This window comes from Hippopotamus amphibius, chromosome 16 (assembly GCF_030028045.1).
Source record: "Hippopotamus amphibius kiboko isolate mHipAmp2 chromosome 16, mHipAmp2.hap2, whole genome shotgun sequence".
Taxonomy (NCBI): domain Eukaryota; kingdom Metazoa; phylum Chordata; class Mammalia; order Artiodactyla; family Hippopotamidae; genus Hippopotamus; species Hippopotamus amphibius.
This window is the reverse complement of record NC_080201.1, coordinates 24831492-24845626: the sequence shown is the minus strand read 5'-3', so window position 1 is coordinate 24845626 and position 14135 is coordinate 24831492.

The window sequence follows — 14135 nt, the reverse complement described above, 5'->3', positions numbered from 1 at the left end:
TTTTGAGAAAGATAACATATCTTTAATTCAGGCAATAAAACATCATTGGAATTTTTTAAAGGTGAGACAGTGGTGGTCAGCATATGAAGCTTGACTGTAAGGAATTTGTATTTTGAACCTGGAGCAGAGACTGGCATGTATTTGACGCTCAATAAATAGGATGTAAAGAAGGAAGGAAGGAGAAAGAATTCTTCTTCTGTCACTTTCTACCTGAGATAGAGTTTTTCTTTCTGTTTTCCAGAGCATGCATATCTGAGGCTTATTATGTGTACCTATATGATAAGGCTCTATTGTCCAAAGTTTTGTTATATTTTACCGGAATTGCCATTTTTTGCAGATATTTGGGATATCAGATATAAAGAAAAAGAGAGTCTAAAAAGGCTTATCTTACTTCCTTAGCTAGTCATGAGAGAGTAGTCATTTTATCTTATTTTGTAACAATAAACACAATCTCTGTCAATTGTGAGGTAGAGAGAGAGAGAACATATATGGTGGTTTCACACATAAGCAGTTATTTCTGGATTTAAAAAAAACCCCAATAGATCAACTTTAGTAGTACCATTGAGCACATAGTTCCATTTAAAAAGTTTAGAAAATCAATTGAGTGTCTATTAAAATCATATGCTTTTTTTTCTTGGATTTAAAAGGTGGAGTAGGCATATCATGAAAACAGACATTTTCATGAAGATTACAAGATTTAGATAAGAAATGTATAAGCAAATGAAAAATCAAATTGTGTTTCTAAATCAATAAAAGCAATGCAAGAAAAATTCCAAGTATAGATAAATGAGGTTTTATTTCATGCCTTCAATCAAGTATGCTGTCTGTACAGTTTAAGGAGGCTTTCATTTTTTTTGAACTGGTTTACCAATTTATAATAGTGGAATTAGACTGGGTCTACAGAATACTATCTATGAGTATGACTGATGAAAAAGGCTACCTTATACATCAGGAAGATATGAAATTTAGAGCTTTCTCCTCTTCCTCAATTATTTATTTTTTGTTTATTTATTGTATCTATACAGACTCATAGAGTCCTAATTTATTCAATAGATTATAATCTAATATAATCATGGTTTATTTTGATGCTCAGATTTTCCCAGAATGGGAGCCCCATAAGTTTGCTCTTGTGTCCTTCTAAGTCTCCATCATTTCTTGTGTGTCTTTAACTTATAACTTAAGTATTATTATGTGACTTCATGTTAGCATAAGACCTTGCTGCGGTATACTTCTATTGCCCTCTTTAGTGGCCTTTGTAATATTGTTGTCATATGTTTGACTTCTAAATATATTATAAACCTCCCAATACATTACTTTTTACTTCATACATTCAATTAATTTTATAGAGATTTAAAAGGAGAAAATGTATGTTATAATTACATATTTATAATGTCTAGTGTCCTTAATTGCTTTATGTAGATACCTATTTCCATCTGGTATTATTTTCCTTCTGCATGAAGGACCTTTTAGCATTTCTTGCAGCATAGATCTGCTGGTGGTGAATTCTTTTAGGCTTAGATTTCTAAGAAAATAGTTCATCTTAATTTTTTTTTGATTATTTTATTTATTTGGTTTTGGCTGCTTTGGATCTTCGTTGCTGCATGTGGGCTGTCTCTAGTTGTGACCAGTGGGAGCTACTGTTCATTGCATGAGTGGGCTTCTCATTGTGGTGGCTTCTTTTCTTGCAGAGCACGGGTTCTAGGCACGTGGGCTCAGTAGTTGTGGCTCACGGGTTCTAGAGCACAGGTTCGGTAGTTGTGGTGCACAGGCCTAGTTTTTCTGCGGCATGTGGGATCTTCCTGGCCCAGGGATCGAACCTGGGTCCCCTGTATTGGTAAGTGGATTCTTTACCACTGCACCACCAGGGAAGTCCCTCATCTTCATTTTTGAAGGCTTATTTTACTTTGTTGTCAATTCTAGGTTGATAATGTTTTAATTGAGTAATTGCTCCACTTTCCTCTGACTTGCATTGTTTCTGATGAAAAATCTATCATTCTTATCTTCATTCTCTGATTCAAAACATACCTCTTTTCTTCAGCTGTTTTTAAGACTTTCTTTATTACTGTTTTTAAGACTTTCTTTATTACTGTTTTTAAGCAATTTGTTTGAGATGTGCTTTTGTATTTTTTCCTCATGTTTTCTGTACTTGGGACTTGTTGAGCTTCTTGGATCTGTGGAATTATAATTTTCAGCAAACTGGAAAAGTTTCAGCTATTATTTCCTCAGATATTTTTTTTCTTCTACCGCCTGCCCTAAGTTGTTTTTCTTTGACTTCAGCCCACTCAAGGTTGTCCCCCAGCTCACTGATGATACATTCACTTTTTTCAAAGTCTTCATACTCTCTGTTTTTCATTTTGGGTAGATTCTGTTGCTGTGTATTCAAGTTCACCAGTCTTTTCTTCTTCTTCTTTTTTTTTTTTTTTGGAGTATTTATTTATTTACTTAGGCTGCTCTGGGTGTTAGTTGTGGCACGTGGGATATTCATTGCGGCATGCGAGATCTTTTTTTTTTTTTTTCAGTTGCAGCATGCGGACTTCTTAGTTGTGGCATGCATGCGGGATCTAGTTCCCTGACTAGGGGTGGAACCCAGGCGCCTTGCATTGGGAGCACAAAGTCTTACCCATTGGACCACCAGGGAAGTCCCGCCAGTCTTTTCTTCTGAAGCAGCTCCTCTGTTCTCAATCCAAACGAGTGTGTTTCATGTCAGATGTTGTAGTTTTCACATCTAGAAGATCAGTTTATTTTTTGTATCATTCACTTCTCTGCTTAACATGTCTAATATTTCCACTTTCATCTTGGAGTATAGAAATATAATAGTAACAGTTTTAATGTCCTTGTTTGATAATTCTGTTATCTGGGTCATTTCTCAATCTTCTATTGATTGATTTTTCTCCTCCTCATGGGTCATACCTTCCTGATTCTTTGCTTACATCGTAGTTTTTGACAGAATGCCAGACATTGTGACTTTAACTTTGTTGCTGCTGAATATTTCTGTTTGTCTGTAAATATTCTTGAGCTTCATTCTGGAACACAGTTATGTTACTCATAAAGAGAGAAATCCTTGTGAGTTTGCTTCTAAGCTATGTTAAGTAGCATTAGGTTAGACTAACCTATATCTGATTTGCCCCACTACTGAGATGCTGCTGAGTTTTCCAAGTACTCTATTTGATTTGCTGTGAATTAAGAGGTATTTTTTTCCTTTCTGATTGCATGATACTTCCCCTGCCCTCATTCATTTCTCTTACACATATGTTTGTCAATCATGAGATGAAGATTTGAGGAAATGCTTTGCTGAACTTTGTTTTATTTCTGTGCAGATCCTGTCTCTCCAATATTTTGACCTGTAAACCTTTCATATCTTGGTTTGCTTCTTTTAATCACCTCCTAATTACCCCATTGATAAAGCAGGGATTTCCACCCTAGAATTATGGAAGCAACCAAACGCATGTCACCCAACACTGGGTAAATGAGATTGACCATAGTCACATATATTATTAGTCACATACAATCACAGCCTAGGGGAGGAGGACACAGCACACCGCATGGACCATATAGAGGTGGCACTCAGGGACAGAGTGAACAAATAGAGGTTGTAGGAGACAGGTTGTGGAGATCTCAGTTCTTGTGGGAGGCTGTAATTGGCTTGTTTAATAATTCCATAGGCTGTCAGGAAACTAAAACCACTACTCAAAGATAAGCAAGAACTGTGCCTGGTCTCTCTAATAAGGAAGTTTGTTTGGCTAGGGGACCTCACCTGCCAGAGCAGAGTTGGGTGGGGAACTTGTGGTTATACCATTTGAGGCCCTTTTGGATTTACCAGGTGTGAAGGTGGCACATAATATTGAATCTTAATTTTAGGCTTTGTACCACATTCCCCGAACTCCCATCTCCATCCTCTCAGTTCAGTGAGATTGCTGGCCTCTGACTGGGTCTTCCCTCTCAGCGCTGCAGTCTGGAAGCTCTCACTGGGCAACAACCAGGGGGCAGTCAGAGTTTCCCTCTCTCAGGTGTCACTGTCCTGGGTGACCTAATGTGCAAGGTTGGAGAATGTTATTTCATAGATTTTGTCTGTTTGTGTCATTGTTCTTAGTAAAACGATACATGCGGCACCTGCTACTCCATCTTGGCCTTAGCTTACATTTTAGAGAACTTTGGCAGGATATACATGATAAATTGAGGTTTAATGAAAAGTTTGTCATTATTAAGCAAATGATAATTATTTGATCAACAAGAGGGAAATTTCACCTGAATTGCTTTTAAATGGCTTCCTATTTCTCTAGAATCCTATAAATAGTATGACTGTACTATGACTAGGGGAGGAAGGATGTAAAGGGAAAAAATGTCTACTGAGTATTTGAATAAAAAAGAGGGAAAGAGTAAATCACATAAGTGAACTGTATTATAAATTTACCTTTAGCATTCTCCTGACTTTTATTGATGTACTTGAATCTGGAAGCTTGTGTTTTTCAAAATGAAGAGCTATTAGGCAGTTGGTTTTGAATAAGATATTAAACTTTTAATATCAATGCTTCTATCTTAAAAAAATATTGTGGGGATAACATCCACATCAATGATTTGTTGCAAAGACATGATATAAAATGTACATAGGCACTTTATACAAAGTTTGGTGGTTGTTTATTGAGCACAATAGGTACTCAATAAATATCATTTCCCCTTAAGCCACTTTGCTTAATTCTTAAGGAGTTTCCTTTCTCAAAGTTTCCCTATTTCCTTTGGTACAAACAAAAGTTATTTTACCAACTATCTGCTTCGATTTTGTTTTTGCCATTTTCCTTTTCTATTTCCTCACTCTGGGAGGCTATAAACCATGCTGTGTCCATAAGTAAATAAAAAAAGTCCTCAGCCACCCCAACAAAGAATATTTTTGGCAAACACTCTGCACTTACACGAAGTGTCAGAATTTCAAAGCCTCCCCAAGGAGTCTAGAAAACATATCTAAGGAAAGGTAATGGAGTGATTATAAGTCCTTTTCAAGGCAGAGAGATCATTCTTCAGAAAGCAAGTCAGGCTGTGTAAAGAGTCACTTGCTTATCTTATAAGACCTTTAGCAGCAGAAAAAAAAAATTCATGCAGACAAAGAATAGGGTATGGTTAGCTCAAAAAAGGGGAACTCATTTGAGAACTGTGAATTATTTTTAAAACTTTGCTGTAGTAGTATATAGGAAAACTGTAATACTTCTGATTATGTTCAGTCCATACAGTGGTCAGTTGTGTTAACAAGTACGTATTGAGCAAATTAAATTGTCTTCAATGTATTGTGCTTTAATGTTTGGAGATAAAGATGCTGGCAACTATATGGATAAGGACTTGTTAGCAGTAATATTCCAACTTTTCAGTTACTGGTTCTGTAATCTTGAGCCAATTATCTAATATGTCTGAACCTCAGTTTCCATCTGTTAATTATGGACATTTCATGGGTTTTTTTCTGTGAGTTAAAAAAAAAACAAACCCAGCACAAATACAGAATCAATCATGGTTTATTATTCATAAAATGCCCCCAATGAGTGATTGTTCTGCTACCACTACTAGTGAACCATTAAGTATTACTACATTTATCATTAAATGTTTGTTTTCAAACAATGAACATTTTTAGATTCTTCCAATGCTTGCCAAAAGCAGAGCTCCTAAAATCAAAACAAGGAACAGAGAGAAATGAAATATTACAGGCATGGTGATGGAAGCTCAAAAATAAATGCTATCATGTAAGAAAACATGGCATTTAAAATACAAACAATTACTGCTCATATAAAAGAATAGAAAAATTGGGAGAGTGAAATACCATTCTACCATTATAACATCTTTTTCCCTTGTGTATTCATTCATTTATTTAACAAATGCTTGTTAAATACATGTAACGTTCAAGTCATTATTCTAGGCATTGTGGATAAAGAAGTTAACAAAACAGGCAAAAATTTTAGCCCTCTTGTAGATTAAATTTTAGTACCATGTCATGTTTTGTCCTATCCTATTCCCAGAGAATGATACATTATATGTTTTATAATGTGTGTGTGTGTGTATATATATATATGTATGTGTGTATATGTATATATATTTATATACACATACATGTACACAGGCTACTATGGAGAAAAATAAGACAGAGAAGAGGAATAAGGAGTGTGTGTGTATGGGTAAAGGCTTGCAATTTTTTAATAAGGTGGCAAGGGAAAGGATCAGTGAGAAGGTATGAACAAAGACTTGAAGAAGGTATAATTTTGACCTTACTGGATAACTGAGAAGAGGTTATTCAAAGCAGAGGGAACAGCCAATGCCTGGGCCTGAGTAGGAGCATGCCTCAATTGTTGGTGGAATATGGGGGAAACCAGTGCAGTTAGAGTGGAGTGAGCAAGGGGTCAGTCCTGTGACTTGCAGTTAGAAAGTCAGTGATGGGAGAGTGCTCAGATGATAGAGGGCTTGCAGATTATTCTAAGGGCTTTGGCTTTTTCTTTCGAAGAAATGGGAAATGGGACTTCCCTGGTGGTACAGTTGTTAAGACTCTGCGCTCCCAATGCAGGGGGCCCAGCTTCGATCCCTAATCAGGGAACCAGATCCCACATGCATGCTGCAACTAAGAGTTCGCATGCCACAACTAAGGAACGGTGAGCCTCAACTAAGGAGCCCATAAGCCACAACTAAGACCTGGCACAACCAAATAAATAAATAAATAAATAAAATATATATTAAAAAACCCCAAAGAAATGGGAGAGACATTCTGACTTCTGTACTGAGAACAGATTAAAGGGAAGTAGGGAGATAAGTTAGAAAGTAGGGAGTGATTGGGTTCTTGATATATTTTGATGATATCATTGACTGAATTTTCTGAGTAATTGGATGTGGGATGCAAGAGAAAGGGAGAAATCAAAGATAACTCACAGGTGTTGGCTTAAAACTCACAGATGTTGGCTTGAGCAACTGCTGGGAAGAAATTTCCAGGTGGAGAGATAGAAAAAAATGCCAGAGCAGATGGTAGAGGTTGGAAGATGGTGAGATCCAGAGTTCCATTTTAGAAATATTAATTTTGAGATGATTATTAGACATTCAAGCCTAGGTGTCATGGAAAAACTTGCATAAAAATCTGAAGTTCAGGGTAGAGAGCCAGGCTAGAAATGTAAACTTGGAGTCACCAGCATATAGATTTTTTCCATATTCCTTTTACTCCTTATCTATAGACACATAGAACTTACAGATCATTTTTCAGCATTATACTAAAATATCTTTAATATTTACTCATAGCAACATTTAATATTGTTTTAAGGGCAGTGGAAGATTTGTGGCAGATCTAGGTATAAATGGTCCATTTTATCAGATATCACTTTTACAGCTTTGAGCTTGGAGGTGCTATTTTAGATTTGTGATCCTCAGGTTCCTCCACTGCAAATAAAAGATGATAATACTTACCTTACAAGATTTTTGTGAGGGTCACATTGTAATACCATTCTTCATAATTTTAGTTTCTAGTTTAAGTGATATAGGATGTGCAATGTATTAAGTGCTTCATATCCATCACCTAGTTTAATCCTCTCTAAAAAATAAAGATAGGTGAAATTATCCCAATAGGAATACTGAACCTCTGCACATTGACTAATGTGCTCATGCTAACATAGCTAGCAAGTAGCAGAACCAAACGTTATCTGTTAACTCATTGCTTTGCTTTGCTTTTTTTGCTTCTACATATATTCATATACAGCATGAGTTTGAAGTCCCAGGAATAGAATAGGCACACAATAATTTCTCACTATTTTCATTATTACATATGTGAGAAGGTTGAACATCAGCATTAAAGCAGTAACTAGATAATTTTCTATGAGATACAACAGAATTATCGCTTGAATGAATAATGATATGTGTGGTAGTTTTGGTAGCAAAATACTTGCAAATGCAATAGCTTAGCTAAGTTAAGCAGCATTTACAAACATATATCCGTACATGAATTTCAGTTGCTCACGTACATGGAATAGTATCAGTACAAATGCCTAGCATCTTACTCAATGGATTGCCTTAAGATCAATGCCAAGTGAATTCATGGGGCCTCTCTTATTCGCCCAAAGTGTCCACTTTTCCAGTGTTCTATGACAGACACTCTGGTGCCCTTTATTACCCCCTTCCAGTGATTTCCACTGAGTAAAATTTATCCCAAACATCTAAATGTAACTTCATGTGTACGTGCTAGGTGAAACTAGCCCATTAACTGGCAAATGCAGTTGAAAAGCTGTGGATGGTAAGGTCTTCTTTCAATTATCTGTTACATCCAAGCCAAATTTAAGTAATTCTTCATTTCTGTAAATAATTTGAATAGAGTCTTTTTGCTTTTCTTCTCTTATTATTTATCATACACATTTTGCTTTACTTATATAACAAAGAATTTTTCCTATTATATAGATTATAATATATTATCATATTTAGTATATAAATTCCAGAAGATGTGTGCCAGAGTAGTCAGGCATGTGATAGGAGCACACGTGTTGGTCATGAATCATGCTTCTGACATCCCAGTCGTGTGTCTGATTTATGTGAGTAATTTCTCAAAGAATTAGCAGCTCTCATCTGTAAATTGAATAGGGGGTGCTGGTCTTTCAGGGTTCATATTATAAACAAATCACTGTTTACAAGATATAAATAACTTATTAGTGATAAATGTGACAATAACTTTAAAACCCAATATTTGTTAAGTACATATATTAAGAAGATGCTCAGAATGTTTATATGAACTAGCTAAAATAATCCTTACAGTGACCCTCAAAAGCAAGTATTATAATTTTATTCATTTTACAGATAGAGAAAATAGAAACTGAGGTATAGAGAGGTTCAGTATCTTGTCCAAAGAGGTATAACTGGCGTTTGTCTCTCTGATTTAAGAGTTCTTGCTCTTAAATGCAGTTCTTTAGAGCAACAGTGTCCAATAATACTTAATGCGATGCAAAAAATATTCTGTATCTGTCCTGTCCTCTGTGGCAACCATTAGCCACAAGTGGCTATTAAGCATGTGAAATGTGACAGAAATAGAGGAACAGAATGTTCATTTTTATTTAATTTTAATTGCAATTTAAATTAAGTAGCCATATGTAGCTAGTGGCTCTTACATTGTACATTGCAACTCTAGAGTAAAAATCTATCAAACTGTAATACCCCCTGGAGCTTGTACTGTGTCTCATTTGGCTTTGGGTCAGGGGCTAGGACAGAGCTTGCAGTTCAGGTGCATAGTACATATTTGCAGCAGCCATTAAGAAGAGAATTATTGATGTGTTCTACACTTTAAGTTGTAGGTCAATTCCTGGTTTGCAGATGTCCCATCATAGCTGTCCTTTTCTGCATCTTCCTTGTCTTTTACGTTCTTGCTTAGTGAGCCTTGCCTTGACATCATTTCAAGCTCCTCTGCTGGGTTTAGACACCAAAAGTGTCCGCAGTTCCCAGGGAGAGAGTGTATATAATGGTTGAAAGTGTGGGCTTTAGAATAAGGCTGCTTTGTTTGATATCCAGTTCCATAACTTCTGAGCTGATTGTCCTTTCTTAGGAAATTCCTTTAACCTTTATGCATCTTAGTTTCCTGTTCTATAAAGTGGGCATAATAAAAGCTCTCATCTCATGAGGATGTTGGAAGGAGATAATCTTTGAAAAACACTTTGAAGAATACTAGCAGCTAGATGACAGTCAAGAAACAATGTCTATTTTTATTATTTTTCTTCAATTTTTTCTATTTCTGATTTTTCTTTCAAACCCCTAACACATCACAAGTGCAACATTTCAGGAGAATGTTTTACGGAAAACATTTTGAAACATTTATTAAGACTGTGTCTATAGGACATTGATTTCTGTCCTTTATTTAAATAATCATTTTTCGAGCTGAAATAACTTGCCAGGCTCTTGAGGTAGAACAAGGGATATAAAGATAAGACACATCTACTGCCACCAAGAAGTGCCTAGTCTGGCAGGAAAGATAGCTAACAAACATTATAGAACAGTATGACTATTACAGAAGGACTAAGTATGAGGCAATGATCATCATTATTGGAAGGGTAGAAATTGTCAGGGAGGTCTTCACAAAAGAGGTTATATCTGACTGGGTTGTAAAGAGCACTTGGCATTTGCTTGATGCATATGAAATAGAACCCTTGTTGATCAGTCTATTCTTTGCTGTTGGGAACTTAATAATGAATAAATCGAAAAGTAGTACCTTCTCTTTTTTTCTATTTGTGAAGGTTGAGTAAAAAAAAATCTGAAAAATAAAGTTGATCTTGTATTCAAATCATGCTTCATCTACAAAAAATATCTTTTCAAAGGGTGAAAATGGGTACTAGGAAGAAAGAAAACAATAATTTGTATGTGAGTATGCTTGAGGTCTCAAACTAGAGCAGATGCCATATTAAAGGCTTTAAAAAATAATGCAGATAAACAGGGGTATCACAAAAATACAGTTCCTTTAGGTATTAACAAAAGTATGTCAAAGAATTGCCACAGCTGGTAAGTTGATTGCCACATATCTGGCGGAGAGCATGGGACACCCTGAAGAACAACTTGAGCCTCATTTCACTGTAATTATGTCTCAGTCCTGGACCGTCTACACAGTCTTGTCCTGCCAAGACCCTTGATATAACTATGCATAACCCATGCCACCAATGGGACACATTGTGCAAGAAATCAAATATCTTAAATTAGATGCCTGGAAGAGGCTCTCTAGCCACAGAGTGGAAACAGCTGTAGTAAAATATCTGGTCGTCTCAATTTTCTGTAGTTTGGCTCAATGTATTAAAAGGGAGTGACATGTTTTAGATTCTTTCACTAAGGAACTAGGACATGGTGATTAAGAGTTCTGGAGATAGTTAGCTTTTATTCAAATCCTATCTCTGATCACCCCTGCTTGTGTGACCATGGATAAGCTATTTAACTTATATGTGCCTGTTTCCTCATCTATATATTAATAATAGTATCTCACTTGTTCTAATTGTTAGTATCTCTGATACTAATAATAGTACCTCTCCTTGTTCCTACTATTGTTCTAATAATTAAATCAAGCAATATATGATGTGTTCAGGCAGTGGTTGGTAAATTAGTGGCCAGTAAAAGTTAGATATTACCTCTCTTGTTATTCTGTAAGTTTTTTTAATTTAATTTATTTTATTTTTTTGTATTTACTGGCTACATTGGATCTTCGTTGTTGCGCGCAGGCTTTCTGTAGTTGCAGCGAGCGGAGGCTACTCTTTGTTGCGTTGCTCCAGCTTCTCATTGCCATAGCGTCTCTTGTTGCAGAGCATGGGGTCAGTAGTTGTGGCGCACGGGCATAGTTGCTCTGTGACGTGGGATCTTTCCAGACCAGGGCTTGAACCCATGTCCCCAGCGTTAGCAGGTGGATTCATGACCACTGTGCCACCAGGGAAGCCCATTCTGTAAGTTTATACTGTGTCATCCTCACGCGTTGTGTTCTTCCAAGTCAGTTGACCTTTAAAAAACGGTTGCTAAGTGAAGGAGTGAGTAAATGAGAGCCTTATATTTATATAGGTTTTGGAATAATTCCAATAAATCATTTTTCTCTGATTTCAGCATTGCAATATTAACATTTTATTCCATAATTTGAATAAATGATTTTTTAGTTGTAAAATTGTTATTAAATGTCTATAATACTCCATATTGGGAACAAAGGATGGTATGTGGATTATTTTTAATAATTATTTCAGTGTTCTCATTGATACTTTCATTGATTGTTAATTCATTTTGCCAGTGGTTAGTGACCAGTTGGAGAAAAATGTTTGCAATTCCAATATATGTATTGGAAAAAACTTCGTAGGTTATCATTGTGAAGTGGTAACGATGGGAGACTTAAGCAAATCATGGAAAACCACTTTTTCACAGGAACGTTCATTGAGAACCACTCTGCAGTGACCCTGATAGCAAGGACATAGAATTTTTCTCTTGTATTTTGCCATAAGGGACTATGTAAACTCAGGATGGAGTTAGGAATCAGAGGCCACTAAAATCTGGCATTCAGATTGTATAAAAGACATTTGCTTTATTAACTCTAAGCAAATATTGTAAAGATATGAGTTCCAGAGGAGTTTTATAAAATGTAAATAAAAAGCAACCTCGTGTTTCCTTTAATGAATATACTGGGCAGCATATGAAAGGAAATGTCTTAAGAAAAGTGGTAATACATCAATCAGTGTATTGTAACTGGTCAGGAATGTTTCACAGTGCTTGAGTCATTCTTGTGATAACCTAACACATATTCCCAGCAAATGTGTGTGAAAATTATATTTTACTAAAATTTATAGGGGGGAGGACATTTTCACTTCTGTACTTTCTAGAAGGAGGCGTTCTCCCCTAAACTCACCTGTTCTCTTGCTTCACCCCACAGTGAAGTGGAGTTCCTGTCTTTAGGTTTATCATTTGTTTTTGTTTTTGTCCTACCATTCATTTTAGGTTTATCATTGGAATGGGGCTATTCTGCTATAGTTCAGTACTTTCTGTCAGGGATGAGTGGGAGGCTGTGAGAAGAAGATTTTGTCTTCTTTGCAGATTTCCCTCAGGTGAGCAGAGGGTGAGCACACCTGTTCGTTTTACTGCAGCATATTAAATATCAGCTTTATCATTCACAAAACACATCTTGATATTCTGAGGCTGTCTCTTATTTTTCCCTTAATTTGGGAGCGTTTCTTTTGACTGATCCCCTTCCCACCCCATCTAGCCAACTCTCACTCTTCTTTCAAAAAAGAGGTGTGTTCATGGGACTTCTTTTCCCATTCAGATGAACAAGTGTATCCTTTAGCATTATTCCTGAGTAGACACAGTAGCAGTACAAGGATGTTTCTGAAGGTCGTATGTTAAAATGTAAGATGTAGTGGAGAAAAAAAAAAAGTTGTCAGTAATAAGGTTTTGTCTTAATGTTGTCAAGTGACTTCTGGAGTTATCGCTGGCACATTTGTGAGTATTTGCCTCAACGACAGAGTCTGCCTTACAAATTCATTTTGTGCCAGAAGAGACTATTTAAAATTGTGCTTATGGTGCTGTCTCCAGGCAGGAATCTGTTATTAGTGGTGGTGATAAGGAAGGCTGCAGACATGTCATGACATTGGTTACCCTCAGGATAGGAGTAGATCAAGGCTTTCTGAGGAAAGGGCATAAGGGGAGAATTACTCCTCGTCACTGCCAGACTTTTGTGGCTACCAGCAAAGGATCATTTTAAGTTGCTTCCAACCCAGGAAATTGGGAAAATTGTAGCTCCTGCACTGATGATTGCTCCCCTCAGCCTGCCCTCTTTAGAGCTGATCTTTGCAGAGACTTCACTCAAGTCCATGGTCATGGATAAGTTTTCCCTGCACATAATTGAACAGTTACTTCATCTGTGTGTACAGGGGCCTCAGGGTCAGATGTCGCAAGTTGAAATGTTAGTAACACTGCTTTTACATGTTCCTGTACACACATACCCACATACACACAACCAAAAGCATACAGGTTGTTTTGACAGTATTGGTTATAAAATGAGTGTTTAGGAGACTAACATGTATCCAAGGGGGTGGGGTGGGGGGTGTAGTTATTTTCCATTAATCAGGAAAGTTTCTTAATCCAACAAAATAAAGTTAACTAGAAATGAAAAGAAACTTATGTACTCACAAATTTGAAACATTTTTATTAATCAATTTCTCCCATCCCTAAAATAAAGTACATGAAATGACAGAGATTTTGTCACATCAGTACAGTGAGGTCATTCACTCATATTCTGAGCTATTGTTAAATCAAACAAAACAAATAGCAATAAAAAAGAAAAAAATAAGACTATGAATTCTAGGAATATGCTTATTTTAGACTGAAGATTAAGCATTATTGGATGTGAAACTTGCAAATCTTTGGTTGTATTCCCTTTTATTCAAAGATCAAAATGTTCTTTATACACTAGAGAAGAAAATACTGGGTACATTTGAATTCAGTAGATATCACCAACTCTTTTTTCAAGTGTTCTGACTTTGGCAGAAGCCAAGAAGCAGTTTGCAAAGCACTTTTCCTTAATATTTAAATTCCCTTTGAGGTTTAAGAGAAATTTAATCCACATGTTTCTAATTCATTTGCACTCAACTCATAAAAAAATGTTCTTCAGTTTGATCTCATTGTGGTCCAGGGGCATTAAA